Source organism: Peromyscus leucopus, chromosome X (assembly GCF_004664715.2).
Source record: "Peromyscus leucopus breed LL Stock chromosome X, UCI_PerLeu_2.1, whole genome shotgun sequence".
NCBI lineage: Eukaryota > Metazoa > Chordata > Mammalia > Rodentia > Cricetidae > Peromyscus > Peromyscus leucopus.
Genome location: NC_051083.1, coordinates 121,958,994 through 121,980,515, shown reverse-complemented (window position 1 = coordinate 121,980,515; position 21,522 = coordinate 121,958,994). Strand labels below are relative to the sequence as shown.

The 21,522-nt window shown below is 38.3% G+C and overlaps 1 protein-coding gene across 1 annotated transcript in view; it reads left to right on the top strand.

Annotated features, from left to right (window-relative positions):
• Positions 1 to 21,522, top strand: part of Fgf13 (fibroblast growth factor 13) — a 514,465-nt gene that overhangs the window by 770 nt on the left and 492,173 nt on the right. The window lies entirely within an intron of this gene.

Genomic DNA, 21,522 nt, shown 5'->3' with positions numbered 1-21,522 from the left:
ACCTCAGATTCACGAAAGACTTGATTGGATTATATTTACTTTCTGAGATATTGCTGTTAAGACTGACTTCTGATTTTTAACCTGTTAGTAGCCATGGATCATGAGGAAGTAGTGAGAACTGAAGGGAAACTGGGAAGATTTGGACGAGAGGTTAGGAGCCATTGACAGGAAAAGAAGAAGCTTAGCTATTAGAAAGCTCAGAGTTGGCTTTTGAGCATTGTGCTAAGCAAAATCCTAGGTTGTCAATAATGGTGCTTTCATAGAAATGAAGATATGCTTTTGTAAGAGATACACTTTCTTTAAATGAAAATGGCACTCTTAAAATATCACAAGGCTTGTGCAAACAGACCTCTTGACTCAGAATCATCTTTGTATGCTTTTCAAAAACTAATTAGACCAATATTTGAACATTATATATGTCCTTTCCACTTCTGTTCTTTTGGCCTTCTATGTTTAAGACACATGTGCCCAAATAAAAAAACATGAAAATTTAAAGTTACAAAAATCACCCTAAAAGTTATGCAATCCAATCCTCATTAAAGCATGACATTACTTACACATATTTGCCTTTTCTGCTATGTAGTATGGAAGAGTAATCTAGACTATCTGGTCTACCTACATTATTGCTTCATTTTTTTCCTGAAACATCAAAATGACCACATTTCCCACTTAAAGACATCTTCTCAGTATCACATCCTACTAACAATTTCTCCTTTCATTCAGTATCGTCTTGAGGCTTATTCACTGTGTTACAAGAAACTTAAACATTTACAGTTATTTTTCCCATGATACATTTAGTGCGGCCATATGGCTTTACTAACTAACACTAGGCACTCAAACATGTAGCTTTTATTGAAAATTGCCAACGGTTTTTTGCATTTAACCTAGGTATGCATTTTATGGAAATGCTATGGAGAACATAATTTATTTTTCTTTTGCTGAACAAGGAGATTTACTAAATAGTGCACTCACCTGGTGCTTTGAACAATCCAATAATCCAATCTCTGTGTACAGAAACAACCTTTCAGGAATGTATTCATCAGTAAAGAAGTGATTCTCAAACTCAATCGTGAACCACTGCAAGGCTGGCTACCCAGAAATCACCGTAAAAGATTCTTTAAAACTCAAATTTGGGCTACATCCCTGGAAATTATGATTCAGAAGAATTAGAGCTCTAGAAACAGGACTTTCAGCAAATAGCCCTGGTAATTCTCATACTCAATCCTGGGAAGCATTGGGAAGGTTGGAGTTACCCTATTGTCTTATGTGTTTGTTTAAATGTGTCAATGATTTTCACTTGCTTCAGAATCAAGTTTAGGCTCCTTACCGTGGCATTACCTACCCATTCCATTATTTGTTATCTTTGTCTTTACTAACCCTAAAATCCCCAGTTGAATTGAGTGAGCTACTGTTTACCATTCCACTTTCATGCCTGGTCTGTTTCTCCTGCTATTGCCTTTGATTCCTGTGTCATTTCTCACTTCTCTGCATACCCAAACCTATGTGCTTTCTTGTGGTGTACACTGCCTCTCAATTCTTGCAATTCTAATTCAGTAGAGATGAAATTTCTACATACCTCAGGGAATCTGACACTGACCCCATGTTCAAAAACACTGAATCTAACTCAGATACTGTCCCTTTACCAAATCAGAAAGACAAATACTGCATGTTTTTCTCATTTGTGGTTTCTAAATTTATTCAGCTACATAATATAATATATAAAACATGGAAGTAGAAGAAAGGCTGTATGAAGGAACAAAAGGGAATCATGGGAAGGGGAGAGGTGTAGCTGGAAGTTTTCCTATGTCCTGCCTGGCCCGCAGTTGGGACAAATCTCTCACACACAGTCCCGCAGCCTTTTATAAAATAATTACACAGAGGCTTAATATTATTTATAACTGCTCAGCCATTAACTCAGGCTTATTAATGACTAGCTCTTAGACTTAAATTAACCCACAATTCTTATTTATGTTTAGCTACGTGGCTTGGTACCTTTTCTCAGTTCTGCCTTGTCATCTTGCTTCCTCTGTGTCTGGCTGGTAACTCCTGACTCAGCCTTCCTCTTCCCAGAATTCTCCTTGTCTGCTTATTTCATCTATACTTCCTGCCTGGCTACTGGCCAATCAGCATTTTATTAAACCAGTGTACAAATGGATTATTCCACAGCACAGAGGGAAAATGGGAAGGTGGGAAATGAATATTGTCACAATACTTGATATGCTTCTATGAAAATGTCTTTATGAAACCTATTACTATGTACAATGAATAAAGTAAAATCAATAGAAATTCAATGTAAAAAATGCAAGTATAAAATCAGACCCAAAACAAACAAACAAACAAACAAACAGACAGACAGACAAACAGACAGACAAACAGACAAACATAGCAAACCACCCCCTCCAAAAAAGCAAACAAGTGGAAAAAAAAACCAGTTTCTTTCAAGAGCCCATGCTCCATAGGAAAAGACACCACAGGCATTTTTTCCTCTGGAAACCTCTTAAGCATGAGAGTCCAGTGTGATAACATCTAGGTCTCTTTTCAGAGCCCAGGGTCTGACCTAGAGGGTGAAGTGCTTACCTGTACATGTAAACTTCTAGGTATGGTGGTACATACCTCTAATCCCAGTGGTAGAGGTAAGACAAGAGAATCCCTGGGGCTCCCTTAATGAGAGACCGTTTCTAAAAAAAGTAAGGTAAAGAACAATATAAAAAGTTACCTGACACTGACCTCTGGCCTCTATGTGTTGAAATATTCACTACATTCACATGTGCACACACATTCATATGTCATGCACAGAAAGTAATAACAAATAAAAACTGAATTATTATATCTTTCTGCCATAGATGAAAGGGAGAATAGAACATCACACAATGATGAACTTTTATTTTCTCTAGGATGTAAGGCTACGAGGCAGATCCTTCATTCCTCAAATCTGAGATTTGTGCAGGGGTGGGAACTTAGAAGTCTTCTTAGGTTGGATAATTTAAGATAACAATAAATGCATTCCAGGGAGTCTCTTGGCTTCAGTGGGATGGGAAGCACCTGGCATTTCTAAATACAGTTCTGCCATACGGGAGGGATGAACACAATGCCAGGGGGTACAAAGGAGGAACAAGAGGAGTCAGGCAATAGAAATCTGAATGAACTTGGAATAGGTTTCCCTTCTTTGCCATGTACAGAACAGAAACTAAATCTGCTATAAAATTGTCCATTGTTGAAATGTGGCTATTCCTTAATTTTCAGTCACACACACACACACACACACACACACACACACACACACACACACACACATTAAAATACAATTATAAAATGTATAACTATATTACTAGATTAGTATGTATGCCTCTACATTTTTATTCTCATAGAATTGTATTAAGCATACATAATTTGCATATGTGCACAAATGCCTATGCTTACCTTTTAAATTATAATTTATACAGAAATTATATTGTCAGTCACACTTTTCTGTATTATACATTTCTTGCTTTTTACCAGTAATATGACCTTAGATTCTCTAGGGCTTTGTTTTGTTAATCCAGAAAATGAGAATGATAACAGTACCTATATCATAGAGTTATGGAAATCCAGGAACCCACTTGTAATCCCAGCACTTGGGTAGCTGAGGCAGGAGGACTGGAATTTCAAGGATAGTTTGGATTACATAGTTCTAGATTAGACTAGGTTATATGAAGTACTCAATATTTACATAAATCGGTATTTGCTACTGTTGTTCTATTATTTCCATTTAACAAAACCCACAAATCAACTACAATTGTTTAATTTGGTTCTTTATTGTAATATAGATGGAAATAAGTTAGGCAAACAATTCCACCTTTTGCTACTAAAAGGCAAAATAACAAATAAACCTTGATTATATACATTTACATACATTTTCTTAATTTGTATCAGATTCCCAAGAATAAAATAACATTGCTTTTGGTTTCATTCAGTGTTGCCCCATTGCTTTCTAAAAAGCATGTAATGGATTCACAGTTCAGCTAGCAATGCCAGAATACACTTTATTCTGCAATATCACCATGTTAATCTTAGAGTAGGATCTTTTTTTTTTTATGATTTTTAGATTTGTATGTGCATGCCTTAGTGTATGTGTGTGCACCATGTGTGTATACAGATTCACCAAGCTCAGAAAAAGGTACCATCCCCTGAAATCAGAGGCACAGACAGTTGTGAGTTGCTATGTGGGTGCTGGCAACTGAACCTGGACCTTCTACATCCTGAAAAAGCAGAAAACACTTCTAACCACTGAGCCATCTCTCCACCTCCTTTTAATATGTTGTAAATGTTGTTAGTTCTATCTATGGATAGATGATTTACAGTTCCTGATTTCACTGGCTTCAAATCAGTATGAGTTCTTTAAGGGAGAAAAAAGTAGCCCATTTAAATCTACAACTCTGGGAAGTGGTTCTTCTTCTCTTCCTCATTCACTACCACCACTACCTCCTCCTACTTCTCCTTTCAGTTTGTAAGTGTTTCTTGTATTTTTGGTTGTGAGCCCAGCCTTTATGTTACCATTATGAACTCCTCATGTATTCCCTAGGTAGAGCTATGCTTCCGATGTCTTATTAATCTGTTTGAATTATGGTGACTTTTGCCCAAATTCTGAAAACTGTATGTTGTAAAATGATTTTTTTAAAATAACTTCTGTGCTTAAGGAATTGGCTAAGAGGCTCTTTCCATTGCACAATTATGTATATCATTTCCTAGACTTTCTTAGAGAACTTTTTATGTTCTTCAAATTTGTCTTTACTGTAGCTAGAGTTTTTCTCTCCGGGTTCTGCCATGCCCCAGCAGTCCTGCAGCCCACCTATAAAATAAACACACAGACGCTTATATTATTTAAACTGCTTGGCCTAATGGCTCAGGCCTACCATTGTCTAGCTCTTACTCTTATACTCAGTCCATTTCTGTTAATCTATATGTCACCACATGTTCCTTGGTTATACCTGCTGCCTTTATATGCTGCTCCCTGGATGGCAGGCTGGCATCTCCTCCAGACTTCCACCTCCCAGCCTCTCCTCTCTGTTTGTCCTGCCTATCCTGTACTTCCTGCCTGGCTACTGGCCAATCAACATTTTATTTATTCACAACATACAGGACATCCCACAGCACTTCCTTTTTTCTGTTTTTTTTTTTTTTTTGAAGATTTTAACTTTAACATAGTAAAATTACATATAACAAAACATTTATCCAGCAAGAATTACAGTTACAATATCTAGTCTATTTGTATTTGGCAAAATTAAAGAAGATATCCTATCTTATATTTGTGAGTCTAGGATTTCATATCTAATTTATCTCTTATCATAACTAAGGAAATTATAACTATTTAGTCTTCAACTACATCAAAGACCTCAGAAGGATACAATATTACCTGATAAATGGGAGAAGGACGCAAGCAACTTTTGAGAGTCTTGTCAGAGTATCCAGAGACAGCTGGCAACCTGGACAGTCATCCCAAGTTCCTCTGTAAAGTTGGAGCATCTGTCTTCAGCCCACAGACCTAGAGTCTCTCAGTCACTTTTCTCTGTGTCCTGTAGAATGTCTGGCAGTTTCCTCTGTGAAGGAGGAACCTGAAGGACCATTTTGCCAAGCAAAGTTCAGTGGTCACCTTCCTATGGGTCCTACATGTCCAGTCAATCAAGCAGTCCAGGCAAGAACAGTTTCTTACCCAAATGGCTATTTTTGTCAAGAAGAAGATAAACTCCATATAGAGTGTCTTCGATGCCCATCCTCCTCTCTGAAGTAAATCGGTGCTGCCAGGAGCAGATATGTCTCACTGTCCTGAAAGTCTAAATTTTTAAAACATTTTAAATGACATATTTATTCTGTAGGTCTTTGAAGTGTTTGAAGATTACATACCTAATTGAATTATATCTATGTATACCTAGAAAACGACATGACTATAAGTTTGACTATCATAGAAAACTAATTATTAATCTGTATTTCTTAATTATCCATTACAATCTAAATGAGTTACATAAATATAATACCTCAAATGAGAATAGAAATACACACACATATACAGTATAACAAAATTAAGTTTAAACTTGTATCAAAAAACTAAAATCCATAGCAATGTAAAACATTTTAAACAAGTTGCTCTTTAAAAGTAGATTCAATAATCTACCCTTTCATCCTATCATATCATCTATATCATATCCCTTTTTTCTTTAGAAAGAGATCACATTTATAATCAACCTGATTTAAGTAAAAATATCGGTTTTTCTCTGTCCCACAGTAGAGGGCTCTTCTGATATGGGACAAAAGGGGCATAGCTTCTCTTACTACTTCCTGCTGGAGGAGGGCACTGAATCTTATGAGGATACAAAGAAAATTTTAGGATTATGGGGAAGTTTGTGAGGGTGTATCATCTGAGCCAGTTTCCTTGAAACTGTTCTGGATGTTGGATCATCTGGGCCATGGTGTCATCAGAGGCGTTTCAGGGGGTCTTGGCTGGTCAAACCTGATGTATCTTAGTGTGGAACAAATCCGTAGCCTCTGGCTTTCAGTGGAAACAAAAGCAGACCCTCCTTTCCAAAGCAACACATCCTTACATCCAAATTTTGAAGTTAAGGTACCTTTAAAATATACATATTGGCTTAACTCAACAGCTTTTACGATCAAATGTTTTTCTGCAGTCAAGAATCCCAAAGACAACACAATCCAGATTCTCTGTGTAATATCCATCTTTATATGGCTTATTTTTATACTACCTTTACTGTCTCTTTAAAGACTTTATTTTTAAAAACTATCTATTTCTTTATATAACTGTATATTCCTTTTTTCTCTCTGTTCCAATCCTATGTACATTTTTACACACATTGTAAAGCATTTAAAGTCTTGTTCCATCTGAATCTGTCTTATTGGAAATCTATTGTTTTAAACTGCAGCATTACTAGGGCTAAAAGAGCAGCTTTGGCCAGTGGTTCTGCCCACTTCAGCTTTCCAACATGGAGGTGGTACGTTTACCACCAGCTCTGGGAGCCATCAACTCTTAGAAGCAGTGGTTCTATGCTTCTATCAAAGCAGCATGTAGCCCAGAAACCTCTTTTTTTTGTACTAGCAAAGACTAAATCCACCACTCAGTAATGTGCCACTTGTAGACACCTCATTCCTGCCATACTGCTGGTCAAGCTCACACTCCATGAACCCGTCAAAGTAGCTCAAACCGGCAGGCTGCCACTAACTTGAGAGAGATAAATAGGAAGCTGTTTTTAGCTCCATTTTACAATCTTGTTTCTCAGGTTTTAGGTGGAAACTCTTGCCAACCCGTTGGATGCCATTTGTAGCTGGAGAGTTTTTATAATAGGGCTAAGGGACTGCTGGGACTTGGTGGGACCTGGAGAGAAAAACTCTAGCTACACTTTACCTGGATATAATGTTTATGTTAGGCAAATAGAGGTTTGGTTTGTTTCAAATTAATAGCTAATTGCATCCATACTGCATTTCCAATCCATCTTTGCCCAGCTGAAATGAACACTAACTTTTATTATGCTTTAAATGCCTTAAATGATTATTTATGTATAATTCTGCATTATTGAATTTGTATGTAATCATATTGTCTATTCATTTGATTATAGTGACTTTAGAGTATATATGTATCTAGAGAGTATCCCTCCCTTTCCCTCCCTTCTTCTCCCTCTCTTTTATTTTTTTCATGCTTACTCTAGGGCATTTATTCTTACATATAAGTATTAAAAATTTATTGTACGAATATCCTGTTTTTCTGCTGAAAAATCACATTGGGGATTTAAATTGGAAGTTGAAGATATAATATTGACATTGAGAAAATTGAAGTTTTATATCAACTCTTATGATTCATTCACTCATTTTGTCAGGATTTGTTTTATGTCTTTCACACTGGCATTGCAGTTTTCTTCATATTGGCTTGATGCTTTTCTTATTAAATTTATTTCCGCATTATGTAGGGTATTTTCATTACTGTGAATGTAATTTTACTTCATTTTCATTTCTGTGTTTATTACTTGAATAGAGAAACACTGTATAGTGTGCGCATGTGTTTGTCTGTTAACCAATTTTATATTCTTTCATCTACCAAATTCTCTGAATAAGTTGCATAGATTTTCTTAGACTGTTTTCTTTTTCTACCTCTACAAATACAACATTAACAGTTAAAGATAACAGTATAGTTTCTAATGTTTACATTAGTTCCTTTTGGTACTTTTTTATTAGCTAGAAACTCCAAGACAATGATGAATAATAACAGGGATATAAAGCATTCTTGTCTAGTTCTGAAGATTATTTGATTGGGTCATTGCTTTGCCATTTGTGATTATTTTTGGCATTCATTTTTGGTAAACTGTACTGTTTCAAGATATTACCTTCTAATTGTATTTAATTTATAAATGTATTAAGAATATAGATGAAAATTATCAAATGACTTTAAGGCAATATTAATACCATCATTTATATAATTTTTCTCTTTAATTTATTGACATCATAAATAATGTTGAGGGATTTGCTGATACTGATATTGAACCTACCTCACATTTCCAAATTTAGTAGTATATACATAGGTCAGTAATTTCTGTGAAATAAATCAGCTAAACCTCAGTTTGTTAATTACGTGTGTGTATGTAATATATAATATATATACATAATATATAAAATATGTATACATAAAAATTTACATATACATATAATTTATTTAACTATTTGTGTGTCTTCTTGTTAGTCAGGGTCTTTTTGTTCTATTCTTGGCTCAGGTAAGTGATTCTAATTGCCACTGTAGATCTGTCTGACTCTGTTGCTCCATGTCATGGTGGTTAGCACCAATTTTCCAATGAAAACTCTCATCTTTCTATCAATCAAATCAAAAAGGCTCATATAGCTAGTCTCAGGGTGACTGAAGGGATACAAAGAAGGAAGGAAAAGGTGGGCAAGACTTATTAAGGTCCCACATTTGGAAGGGTTACACTTCCACCTCATTTTATTATTCATGTCAAATCACTTGGCCTACCCCAGAAATAAGGTACAGGAAATGAATACCTTGAAAAAAAATTCCTGAATGAAGGAAAGGGTAAAATATAACCTAATTGGTCATTTTTTTTTGTATTGAAAGACTTGTGGACTATATTTTCTAGTGTTTCATTAAAAATGTCAGCATGTGTATCCAAAAATAAGAGTATAGATTTGTCTGTTTATAGCCCTTTGTATGTTTAGAGATTAAATTTAGACTAATGTCATTTAAAAAAAGAATTAAAGGGATTGCCTACTTTTTTCCTTTAAAAATTATTATTATTATTCTCTCATATATTACATTCCAACCAGTTTCCTATCTCTCCCTTCCCCTTAGTCTCTATTCTCCACCTCCCCTCTCCCTCAGATCTATGCCTCTTCCATCTACCCTCAGAAAGAGCAAGCCTCTCAGGGACATCAATCAAGCATGGCATAATATACTACAATAAGACTAGGCACAGGCTCAGGGTGCTGGGCTCTGCTGACTCCCCATGGGAGACCTCGATTTGGGGGATGTGCGTTTGTGGGGTGGCTTGGGAAAGACGGTTGGGGGGTGGGAGGAGGGAGGAGGTGAGGTTTGTGGATAGTATGTGGAGTGAGTAGAAAATTTCTTAATAAAGAAAAATGAAAAAAAAAAAGACTAGGCCCATATCATCACATCAAGGTTGGCCAATGCAACCTAGTATGAGGAAAAGCATCCCATAATTAGGCAAAAGAGTCAGTGACCACCCCCACTCCCACTGTTAGGAATCCCACAAGAACACCAAGCTACTCAGCCACAGCGTTAAATTAATTAAAGGGATTGACTAATTTTTTGTGGCTTTAGAGAATTTAAATGATATTGAAATATTGTTTTTTGCCAAATATTTACAGTTGTATGAAAACCCATGAATTCCCTTGCTGTGGTGACTTGCTCAATGATAAATTTTTATTCATTATTGCATTCTCTTATTTGATAAATGATGAACTGAAAAATTCTGCTTCCTAATGAGTTGACTTAGTTTACTAAAAAAGCATTTCTTTTCAGAATTTTAACTGTACTGCTGAAGAATTTATTGTAGAATTCTTTATCTCTATCTTTACTTACGATTATGTCTCCTTGCACATTCAAGACTTGGGAATATTTATTTTCTTTTTTTCTTAATATGATTTCCAGGAAGGTTATGTGATCATTGGTTTTTCTCAAAGAACACCCTTTGACTGTTTTATTAATTCTAGCATATTTGCTATTTCCTCTCCTATTAAATTCTCATTATATTTCTGATTCTTTCCCAAACATCATAAGACAAATAGTAAGCTAATTTCCCTTCATGTATTTCTCTGTCAATGCTATAAGTATATATATTTTTTCTGGGGAAATTTTTTTCTGTGCTGTGTATATTTTGGAATGAAGTTATTAATTTTCATTGCTTTTCAGATTGGTATTCTATGAGTATATTTTTTAAGTTTTATGTGCTTACTTTTGCATCATTTAAATTATTTCTGCTATATATCTGTTGTGCTCAGAGAACCTGTTTTCCATTTTTTTTTTGTTTTACTGTATCCTCTTTTTTCATCCCTTCCTTAGTATTCTTTGGGCTTTGTCTTTGAAGTCTCTTATATTTTTTTCCTTCATAATTTCCATTTTAGTATTTTTGCTTTGTGCTTATTATTTCCTGCTGGGTGTTATCTTACTGGCCACTGTTTGGGATCTCAATCACAGTTGTCCTCTTCTACAGTTCATCTACATATTTTGAAGTATCAGAAAATCTATTTTATATGGTCATTCAAACTCTCTATGTATTTATCTTTTTATCTTCATTATTGGCGATGGTTGTAGTTTACAAATTATCACTTATCTATTCTTCCACAAAAATAAACTATTTAGTTGATAGCTTACTGAAGTCCCTCATGGTCAAGAGGGCAGCTGCTCAAGTTGTAGTAGGCTCTCAATTGGTACGAAACTTATTTTTTAGAGGAAGGAGCCTTCTTTCTAGGTATGTAGTGTCTCCACCTGTTCTTTGGATTCATTCATTCACATCCTTTTGAAGTTTTAAAACAGCGGGAATATGGTTCTGATATTTTCTCAGTCTCTGGTCTCATTTTGCAAGGTCTTTATAGTGCTCGATCAATGATTTACTTTGCACTTAAAAGAGCAGGAAAGACAACAGTTCTTTTTGCCAAGACTTTCACAACATGCAGGACAAAATTCATATTTAGTGACTTTCCATGAGCTTCACTAACTCTTTTGCTCACAAAAGGCGAATAGCTTGGAGTTGGCAATGAGACACTATAAGCTTAAGTTCTCATTTTTTCTTAGAGTCTTCTCACATGACTTGACTCTAGTTGTTCTACTTCACAAGGAGCTACTTTATAACAACTGGTGCTGAGGTTCAGGATAGATAATTGTAGTGGTTTGGGTACTGTTGTGAAAATAATCACTAAAATTTTATGATGTTGGGCCAGCAAGTTGGTCCTAGCAAATAAATTCACTTGTTGCTAACCATTATGACTTATGTTTGGTCCAGAACCAACATGGTAGGAGAAAACTGATTCCCACAAGTTGTCTTCTGACCTCCACATGAATGCTGTGGCATGCATATCTGTGCCTGCGCGCACACACACACACACACACACACAAATACACACATGCATGCACTAAATAAATATAATAAAATGAAAGTATATTACAATGCTAAGGAATTTTATTTATTTTAAATTTAATACAATTTTAAAATTGGAGACACGAGGAGAGTGAAAATACAGAAAATTTATGCTAGAGGATCAGACAAATGTCTCTAATCACTACAACTTGAATCCCTGCAGGAGGCAAGAAAATAAAAATTTGCTAGAATTCTGTAAAGTTGTCAGTTTTAGCTCCACAAGGATAGTAGGAAGCAGGAACTAAGAGATTGCTGTTCATTCATGCTGCCTGACCATCACATCTTCCCACGAGCAGTGAATCTGTTTTACTCTGGCCATAGAAGTTTTGAGTTTCTCTAAACGACAAAAGTTTCCAAAAAGGAACTGCACCTTCAAACTTGAAATCTTCTGCAAGGCTGATAACTGACTTAGAACTTCAGTCATTATAGAGAGTTAGGAATGTTGTAGGTCCAGATCCAAATTTCAATTTAGCTTGGACTCTCTTTAGACTCCAAAGATCCATTTCCTGTTCACCTCTGTGTCTGGTCTAACACACTAACATATGAACCCCCTGTGGAATGTATTAACTTAACAAAACCATAGTTTCCGGCAACTAAAATGCTAGGTGTATCACTAAATAGAATTTAAGGCCTATAGCTGAGATTTCTCTTCTTTGCTGTGACCACTACTGAATATTCCACCAATTTATATTTTTAAAAATACCTTGATTTATGGCATACTTTGCTCTTACTACAAGAAGTACATGAAGCTGCTTCCATGTTGGAGCTTGGAATTTAGGTTGACCCAAATGTGTGTTCCCCAGGCCATGGCAAGTCATATTTGTCTCTTTTGAGGTGAGAGTTGTGCTTTCATGTCAACACCTAGAATACAAGGAAGAGACTTTGGGGAAATGTAGTCTCTACCCTTAACAGGAAGTGCCATGGATAAGTAAGTTCACAGTGATGTGTAATATATAGTCACTCAGGCCATGCACTAGGCATACATCCACTCTACCAGCACAGTATCCCAGAAAGAAGAACAAAGGAGAGACAATAGAGTTGCAGGGGTGTCTAAGGGAGCCACTGGAAGGGACTCTGTCATTCAACACAGTGTCATAGCTCTATTGACTGGCAAACTTTAATGTGGGGCTCAGAAACATCATTTCCACTAACAGTAAATCCTAAGCATCACTTATTGTTGACAGGTTCTTCCAGGATCTTCTAACTCAATATAATCAGAGCCTTCTTGAAAATGTCAGCCTATGCTTTTAAAACAAAAATCTGAGGTTAAGTCCTGATGTTGCTATTCAATATTGATGATATCATAAGCAGATAAGTTACCCAGTCTCTCTCTCTCTCTCTCTCTCTCTCTCTCTCTCTCTCTCTCTCTCTCTCTCTCTCTCTCTCTCTCTTCTCTCCAGGGTCTTTTGATATAGTACTGACTTGATTGAAACTTCCTATACAGATCAAGTTGGCCTCTACTATATACTCCACAGGCCTAAAAGAAAAGAACTAACTGGGACACCAAAACTATTAGTTTAAACAGCTCTTCTCTCTAAAAGTTGATTGCCTTGTGTAGGTTCTTGCAGTAGTGGAACACTGGCTGCCACAAAACAAGGTTACAATTATTTTCAAATGAAGGAAAGTAAAGGCGTAAGCATCTTATCATTAAGGACATGGATTGTCACTTTTTTCATATTTGTTGATATTTTAATATTTGTTCATAATTCTGTAGCTACATAAAGCGCCCCTTGAATATCAGATCTTTGTGGCAGGCATAGAACCAGGTCCTTAACCTTAATACTGTAGAAAAGGCTTCAAGGAACTACCTAAGATAAAAGAGGTGTCTCAGTGCAAAGGTATGGGATCACTGATCACTTAAACTAGGCATACTCAACTTGTGGCCCATGGGCCACATATATCCCTGATGTCTATGAATATGGCCCAACAAATTTGTAGAAGGCAACATCATATCACAATGTTTAAAGGTTTGACACCTCTGTGAAGCTGTCAGAAGAAAAGAACAATTCCTAGCAAAGGTTTGGGCTATATAAGACAGGATTTGAGAGAAGCAGGGAGAAATGTCAGAGACTGAATTCCACTGAAGTATGTGACAAGCAACTAAGAAGTTTGTAGTGGGAGGTTTTCCTTAGGAATCAAGAACTGAGAAAGAAAAGGTCAGAAGGCATGACTGAGCAGAGTGAATTGAACTTTGAAGCAGGACAACCACAGCCTTGGCTAAATCGGGTATGAAGCAATGGAGTCTGTAGGAGTGCTGACCTCAGGCCAGGTCTCATTTATGCAATGTGAGGTGTTGCAGGAAGGCCATGACGTCTGGTGGAGAAGCTCTGCAATTATGGCAACCCTGAGGGCAGTGACAACTGACCACAATCCACACACCTGTCCAGCAGGCCTTGCCTGGAAGTGGAGTGTGGGAAGAGCACCCCTGTGTCAACCGTCTGACATTGATTAAGAAGGAAATCATCAGTAAGTCCTGAGACCTCTATTCTTGTTCCAGTGCTTGAATTTCCCTTAATGGAACTTTTAGAGTTGCTAATTATTCCATAGTAATCGCAAAACCTGTCAAGTTCTAGAGAGGAAGTAGCAGGGAATTGTGGAAGCAAAAAGATTTAACTGAGCTCTTGCCCTGGATAAGCCTCCTATTACTTGTATTTGTATAAGTTGCTTCACCTTTCTGAATTTGTTCCCTGATCTGGAAAATGGAGCTGATAATGGCACCACAGTATTGCTTTGAGTATAAAATGACATAATAGAACTATTTAGTATAGGCAAGAAACATAGTTATTTGTAAATGGCATTATGAATATGGGATATTTATTATGTCTTTTATGTGATAGGTGTTATTGTTAGGTCTTGGTTGGAATGGGTATCTGATTGTTTGTTGTGAAGAGTTACACAGAGTCCTTATAGTCGATGGACATCTTTGTCAAAGAAGTGAAGACACAGGCAAACACAAATCTGCTAAGAACTAAATATTATACCCAAGATTTTCTCAAGAAAAGAACAAATCTTTTACCATTGACAAAATGATTGCTGGGGTAAAGGCAATCTGAAAAACTTCAGAAAACGGACCTGGACCAAAGCATTTTGTATGTTGTGTGCTGAAAAATGATGGCAAAGTCCGTTGTTTGTATGTTTGTGTGTTTTTAAAGACTGATTAATTTTTATGTGTATGCCTGTTTTGCCTATATGCGTGTGCAACACATGTATGCTTGGTGCCCGCAGAGGTCAAAGGAGAATGTATGCTACCCTGTAACTGGGGTTAGAATGGCTCTGAGCTACCACATGAGTGTTGGGGATCAAACCTAGGTCCTCTGGAAGAACAGCCAGTGTTCTTAATCTCTAAGCCTTTATTCCAGCTCCTCCTGAATGCTGAGAAAGTTGGTTGAAACAGACTTTAGAATGCAGATCATGCTGTGAGAGAAAGGCCAATATTGATCATTCACTCCTCCTTACCATAGGCAATTCTGAGTGCTGCGGAATGATAGGCATTCTTGATGGACAGCCTATGCCTCTCAGTGATATCTATTGTTTTTAAAAATGGAGTGATGGACAGCCCATACTGCCCAGTAATATCTAATGTTTTGAAGTGTGACTGAATCCTTTAGTAAGTTCTAGCTCAATATTTCCTCCTTCCCTGGACAAGCAAATGACAAAACATTTAAAGATGACAACTTTTCACCACCATTCCAATATCACATTATAATGGTCCAAATGCTTGGTTTTATAGGAGACAGAATTCTATCTGCTTGCTGTGGCTTGTGAAGGTCTTAATGTTAAGCTGCTAATTGACAAATTATTGACATATCTGTCTTACAATTATCATTCCCTTCTAAAATCCATTCTGATCTGTAGCAGACAAACAGGAAACAGAAAATCATGGGTCCAAAAAAGTCTAGGATTCTCATTTCCTTTATCAAGTGCTTATGTAACAGAACACCCCAATGCTGAATGTCTTAAAACAATAACCATTTTGGTCACAATCATATGGATAAGAATCTGGATAGAGTGCAGAAAAAGATGGCTCTTTTTGCCTCATGAAATCTGGTACATTCTAACCTGAGTGTTGCAGCAGCCAGAGATGGTCTGACTTGGGCCGTTTAGCTAGAATTTGGGTAATTGCCATCACCTGTGTTCCTCAGTACATTTTTTGACATGACCCCTTCCAATGGCCAGCTTTGGTGTCCTAGTTTGCTCTCTGTTGATGTGACAAAACGTTGACCAAAACCAACTTGGGAGAGGGTTATTTGGTTTACAAGGCAGGAACTCATGGCATGATTCTGGAGACAGGAACTGAAGCAGACACTGGAAAGGAATGCTGATTATTGGCTTGATTCCCTTACCTTTTTCAACTACCTTTTTCTTTCTTTCTTTCTTTCTTTCTTTCTTTCTTCTCTCTCTTCTCTCTCTCTCTCTCTTTCTCTCTTCTCTCTCTCTCTCTCTCTCTCTCTCTCTCTCTCTTCCTTCCTCTTTCTTTCTTCCTTTCTTTTCCAAGACAGGCTTTCTGTGTAACGGCCTGGCTGTCCTAGAGAGCTTGCTATGTAGTCCAAACTGACCTTGGACTCACAGAGGTCTACCTGCCTCTACTTCTGTAGAGCTTCAGTTACCTTTCTTAAATAACCACAGCCTCTCTGCCTAGACATGGCACCATTGACACTAGGCCTTCCCACATTAATTAGCAAGCAATAAAATGCTCCACAGACATGAACACAGGCCAATCTGGTGCATGCAATTTATCAGTTGAGATTACCTCTTCTAAGGTTTTGTCTAGGTTTGTGTCATGCTGAGAAAAAGTAACTGTGACATTGGGCTTCTTCACATCATAGATGCAGGATGTCAAATGTCTTACATGGTAGCTTGATTTCCCCCAAATGTAAGTTCTTTAAAGGCTTTACCAGGAACACACATAGCATAACTTCTGCCACATTCTTTTATTTATTTATTTTTCATTTTTTAAACTTATTTATTAAATTTAATTTTACATATCAGCCACGGATTCCCTTGTTCTCCCCCCTCCCACACCCACACCCCCCCACCTTCCCCCCAGCCCACCCCCCATTCCCATCTTCTCCAGGGCAAAGACTCCCCTGAGGATTGAGTTCAACCTGGTAGATTCAGTCCAGTCAGGTCCAGTCCCCTCCTCCCAGGCTGAGCCAAGTGTCCCTGTATAAGCCCCAGGTTCCAAACTGCCAGTTCATGCACTGAGGACAGGACCTGGTCCCACTGTCTGGGTGCCTCCCAAGCAGATCAAGCTAATCAACTCTTATTTATCCAGAGGGCCTGATCCAGTTGGGGGCTCCTCAGCTATTGGTTTATAGTTCATGTGTTTCCTTTCGTTTGTTTATTTGTCCCTGTGCTTTTTCCAAACTTGGTCTCAACAAGCACGACAGTTAGGATGTTTGGCCAGGTGGCCTTCAAATACTTCAGAGATCTATTCAGAGGGCCTGATCCAGTTGGGGGCCCCTCAGCCTTTGGTTCATAGTTCACGTGTTTCCATTTGTTTGGCTATTTGTCCCTGTGCTTTATCCAATCTTGGTTTCAACAATTCTTGCTCATATAAACCCTTCTCTTTCTTGCTAATTGGACTCCTGGAGCTCCACCCGGGGCCTAGATGTGCATCTCTGCATCCAGATTCCTCAGTCCTTGGATGGGGTTTATGGCATGACTATTAGGGTGTTTGGCCATCCCATCACCAGAGTAGGTCAGTTCCGGCTGTCTCTCGACCATTGCCAGCCGTCTATTGTGGGGGTATCTTTGTGGATTTCTGTGGGCCTCTCTAGCACTTTGTTTCTTCCTTTTCTCATACCACTCTTGGGCATATAACCAAGAAATGCTCAATCATACCACAAGAGCACTTGCTCAGCTATGTTCATATCAGCATTGTTTGTAATAGCCAAAACCTGGAAACAACCTAGATGCCCTTCAGCTGAAGAATGGATAAATAAATTGTGGCACATATACACAATGGAATACTACTCAGCAGAGAAAAACAATGACATCATGAGGTTTGCAGGCAAATGGATGGATCTAGAAAAAATCATCCTGAGTGAGGTAACCCAGACTCAGAAAGACAAATATGGCATGTACTCACTCATAGGAGGATACTAGAGGTGGAACAAGGATGACTGGACTGCTACTTACATCACCAGGGAGGCTACCTGGAAAACAGGACCCCAAGAAAGACACGAGGATCGCCCAATGACGGAGAAATGGCTGAGATCTACATGAACAACCTGGACATGAGTGGGGGTAATGAAGGGCGAGGGGCGAGGGAAAGAGAGCTTGAGGGAGCGGGAGATCCCAGCTGGATCAAGAACAGAGAGGGAGAACAAGGAATAGGAGACCATGGTAAATGAAAACCATATGAGAAAAGGAAGAAACAAAGTGCTTTTTTATTTTATAATTAATTTAATTTTACATATCAGCCATGAGTTCCCCTGTTCTGCCTCCTCCCGCCGCCGCCCTCCCCCCAATCCACATTGTTAAAAGTACAAAGATGTCTTGTATTCAACAGACATTACCTGTGTAATATGAAATGACATGAAATTATAGGTGTGCAAGCATTTGTGGGTTTCTATTACAATTACTGTTGTTATATAGCATATTTCCCTAAAATTTAGCACCTGGATTAATCAGATTTGCATTACTACAGTTAAATACCTGATGAACCTAACTTCATAAAGACAGAAGGCTTATTTAGCTTAGCTTTGGAACTTTGCAAGTTCAAACAGCAAGTTGCAGACTCTCATTATGGAAAGGTGTTCCATGGCTGATGGGGAATGACAGAGACAGGAGTATGTATCAGGGCAAGCAGTCACATCATGCATACCATGGGGAAAAATTAGAGGTGCATGTCGTGTGTGTGCATATAGAAGCCCTTGCCTGGATAAATAGAAAGTCAGATAAGCAGATATTGCTGTCATACAACCCCTTCTGTAGTGGGTCACACATACACCTACAATGGCCCTCTCTCTCAATGGCTCTTCACCTTTCATTGATACTACCCTGAAGACCAAGTCTTTAGTTATAATAGACACTTGTGGGATACTCAGACTTTACCTAAACCATCTAAGTGGTGAAAAACAACAACAATAAAACTACTTAAATTTGATCACAATTCTTTGGGTCAGGAATTTGAACAGGACCCCACTGACTAGTTCTCCATTGAAAGGTTCTCTCACAAGAATGCAGCCAGATGTCAGATGAGGTTGATGTCATCTGGTAATTTGGATTGGTTATCTAAGATGCAGTTCTTGATTGACTTAATAGCAATGTGGCTTGTCAGGGAGATCAACATAAACCATCAACTAGAGAGCCTGGTGATAAACTCTCCAGTATACTTTTGTCAGGGTGGGTACACTTCATACATGATGATGGGCTTTCCCCAGAATACATGTGAACTAGGTCACCAGGTGATCCAGGCAGCTCTGTCTGATGATTTCCAATTTAGTCTAAAAGTAACAAAACATCACTTCACCATATGCTGTAGGTTGAATGTGTTATAAGTCCTACCAAGGTTCTCAGCACTTAAGAGCGAGTCACAACAGGATTGTGAATTTGGAGCCAGCCTGTGATTCAAAGTGAGATCTTGTTGCAAAATAAAGCAAGGCAGATCAAATCCCTTGGTGGTGGTAGGGAACCACTCTCTGCTCATCCTAGCACAGATATCAGAGCTTCTTTCGGCAGGTCATTTTGCATACTGAGTATCTTGGGAACTTGACCCTGGAGGCTGGAGTATGCCTTCATCAGAGCCAGTGCTAACAACATTTTCATATTAAACATGTCAGAGGGCTTAAAAGAAGGGGAAGACCTATTCCCTACAAAAGAGACTGGGTATAACCTTCCTAAAAGAGTCTTCAGAAAGTTTATTTAGATAACATTGCTTGGCTGTGCACTTGAATAGTCCTAATTTCTGGTATCTGGCACTAAAGTTCTTATGATGACCATTGATTTGTCTCAATATGGGCACACATCACTAGTGTTTTTGCATGAGTTGTCTATTTTCTTTATGTTCTGACTATTTCTTTTGAAGGATGGTTTACAGTGAGGGAACACATTTTTACTTACTTGTGTTCATGGACAGGCACATTTCATTCATTCTCCCATGCAGACACCTCTCTAAATCAACTCAGTATTACTAGCTAAGCTAGGTTTCACCCTGTGTTTACCATTTTATTGTCCCTGAAGGAATAGAGTGATATCTGGCTTCCAGCTGGATGTTAATCTTGCTGACTATAGCAGAGCTTATCTGTAAAGACAGAGAACCCTCTAAAATCATCATGTGGTGAGCCTCTTGGAGCTTACCAGGGGAAATAGACAAAGCACATGGTATAAGTATACAGGAGGGGTGTGTGTGTGTGTGTGTGTGTGTGTGTGTGTGTGTGTGTGTGTGTATGTGTGTGTGTGTGTGTGTATTTAGAGAGGCTGACAAAGACTTAGAAGTTTGTGATTTGAAGATATGTCCAGTTAGTGTTTCTCCCCTAGAGTGCTAAAGAATAATTTTAGTATTAGAGGTAGACACGCCTGGATTCATACCCAGGCTCTACCAATAGCCAACTTTGTGAACTTTTTGAAAATTTCTTAATGTGAGCTAGTTGGGCATGGTGGTTTATGTTGGTAATCTTAGTATCTGGAAGTTCAAAGCCAGTCTAAGCTCCATAGTGAGATCACATTTGTTTTTAAATGTACTTAATCACTCCAAGGACTGATTTCCTCCTTTGTAAAATGGAAATAATAATAATACCAACACTTATTAGTGATGTTGGGAAAATGAAATAAGATACTGATGTAATGATTCAGCACCATTGCTTGGCACAGGTTAGGCACTAAATGCATGGTAACTATTATTGGGTATAGGTTGTATAGGAACTTCTCTTTATCACTTCTCTTGTCTTTTCCTCTAAACACACAAAAAGGTCCAACTCTTAAATTTCTGTCGTTTGAAGAAAAATTCCTTCTTTATCAGAATACTGATAACAATTAAAGGTCCATCCTTGGGTTGGGTAATTACATTGTGTCATCAAGCTCCAGATTATTAGATATTATTTGCAAGAAAACCAGGCCTACAGTTCCTTCCAGACTGAGCATGGAGGCTGCAAATTGAGTTTAGAGGATTACTGACCTTTAGACCCTGGCTGGCAGCAGGGGCAGCCCACACTCCTGGTCTTGAAAGCCACAGCAGGCTCTTATAATTGAGTTACTGCCTGGGATTCAGTAGGACTAATCCATCTATATGATTTCTTCGCCTGGTTTAATATCATTAAACAAAACCAAATTAAGGAGAGGGTGGGAGTGGAGTGGGATGAGGTGAATGGCTTTTCTGCTTGGAACTCGCTAGCTCATCTCCATGACCAGGATGAAGCCTATGGTTTGATGAATGGGCTGAGGCCTCTGTGGACTAAGTCCCATGCTATCAGCCACCTTCCTCCCTAGTAGCACATATTTGTCTTCACTGACAGAAAGAAAAGTAGGGGGAGAGGGTTCCTAACATCCGCCGACTGATTACTGACTTCTGTACATCTCTTTTCCTATTCCTTGACTCCTTTCCCTTATGCCCCATGTACAATGATTTCTGGTTTCTGAGCAGGTTTTCTTCCAGTTCTAACTCCCAGGGATCTTCCATGGGTTGTCAGAAGTATAGCTTGGGAGACAAGCTGATCCTACTTATTCTGTAGCACTAGAGGCTAGTCTCGCCTTACTCCACATGAGGTTGGATAACCTGAACAGTGGGGACTGTGCATCAGTTTGCCAACCAGAGCATACAGCCCTAGGAGGAGGGGCCAGTGTGTTTGTGGGGGGTAGGGGGGTGGGGGGTGAGAGGTGGCAACCACCGAGTCAGTTTCACTCTGCGCTATTGACACCCAGATACCAGCGCCCTTCT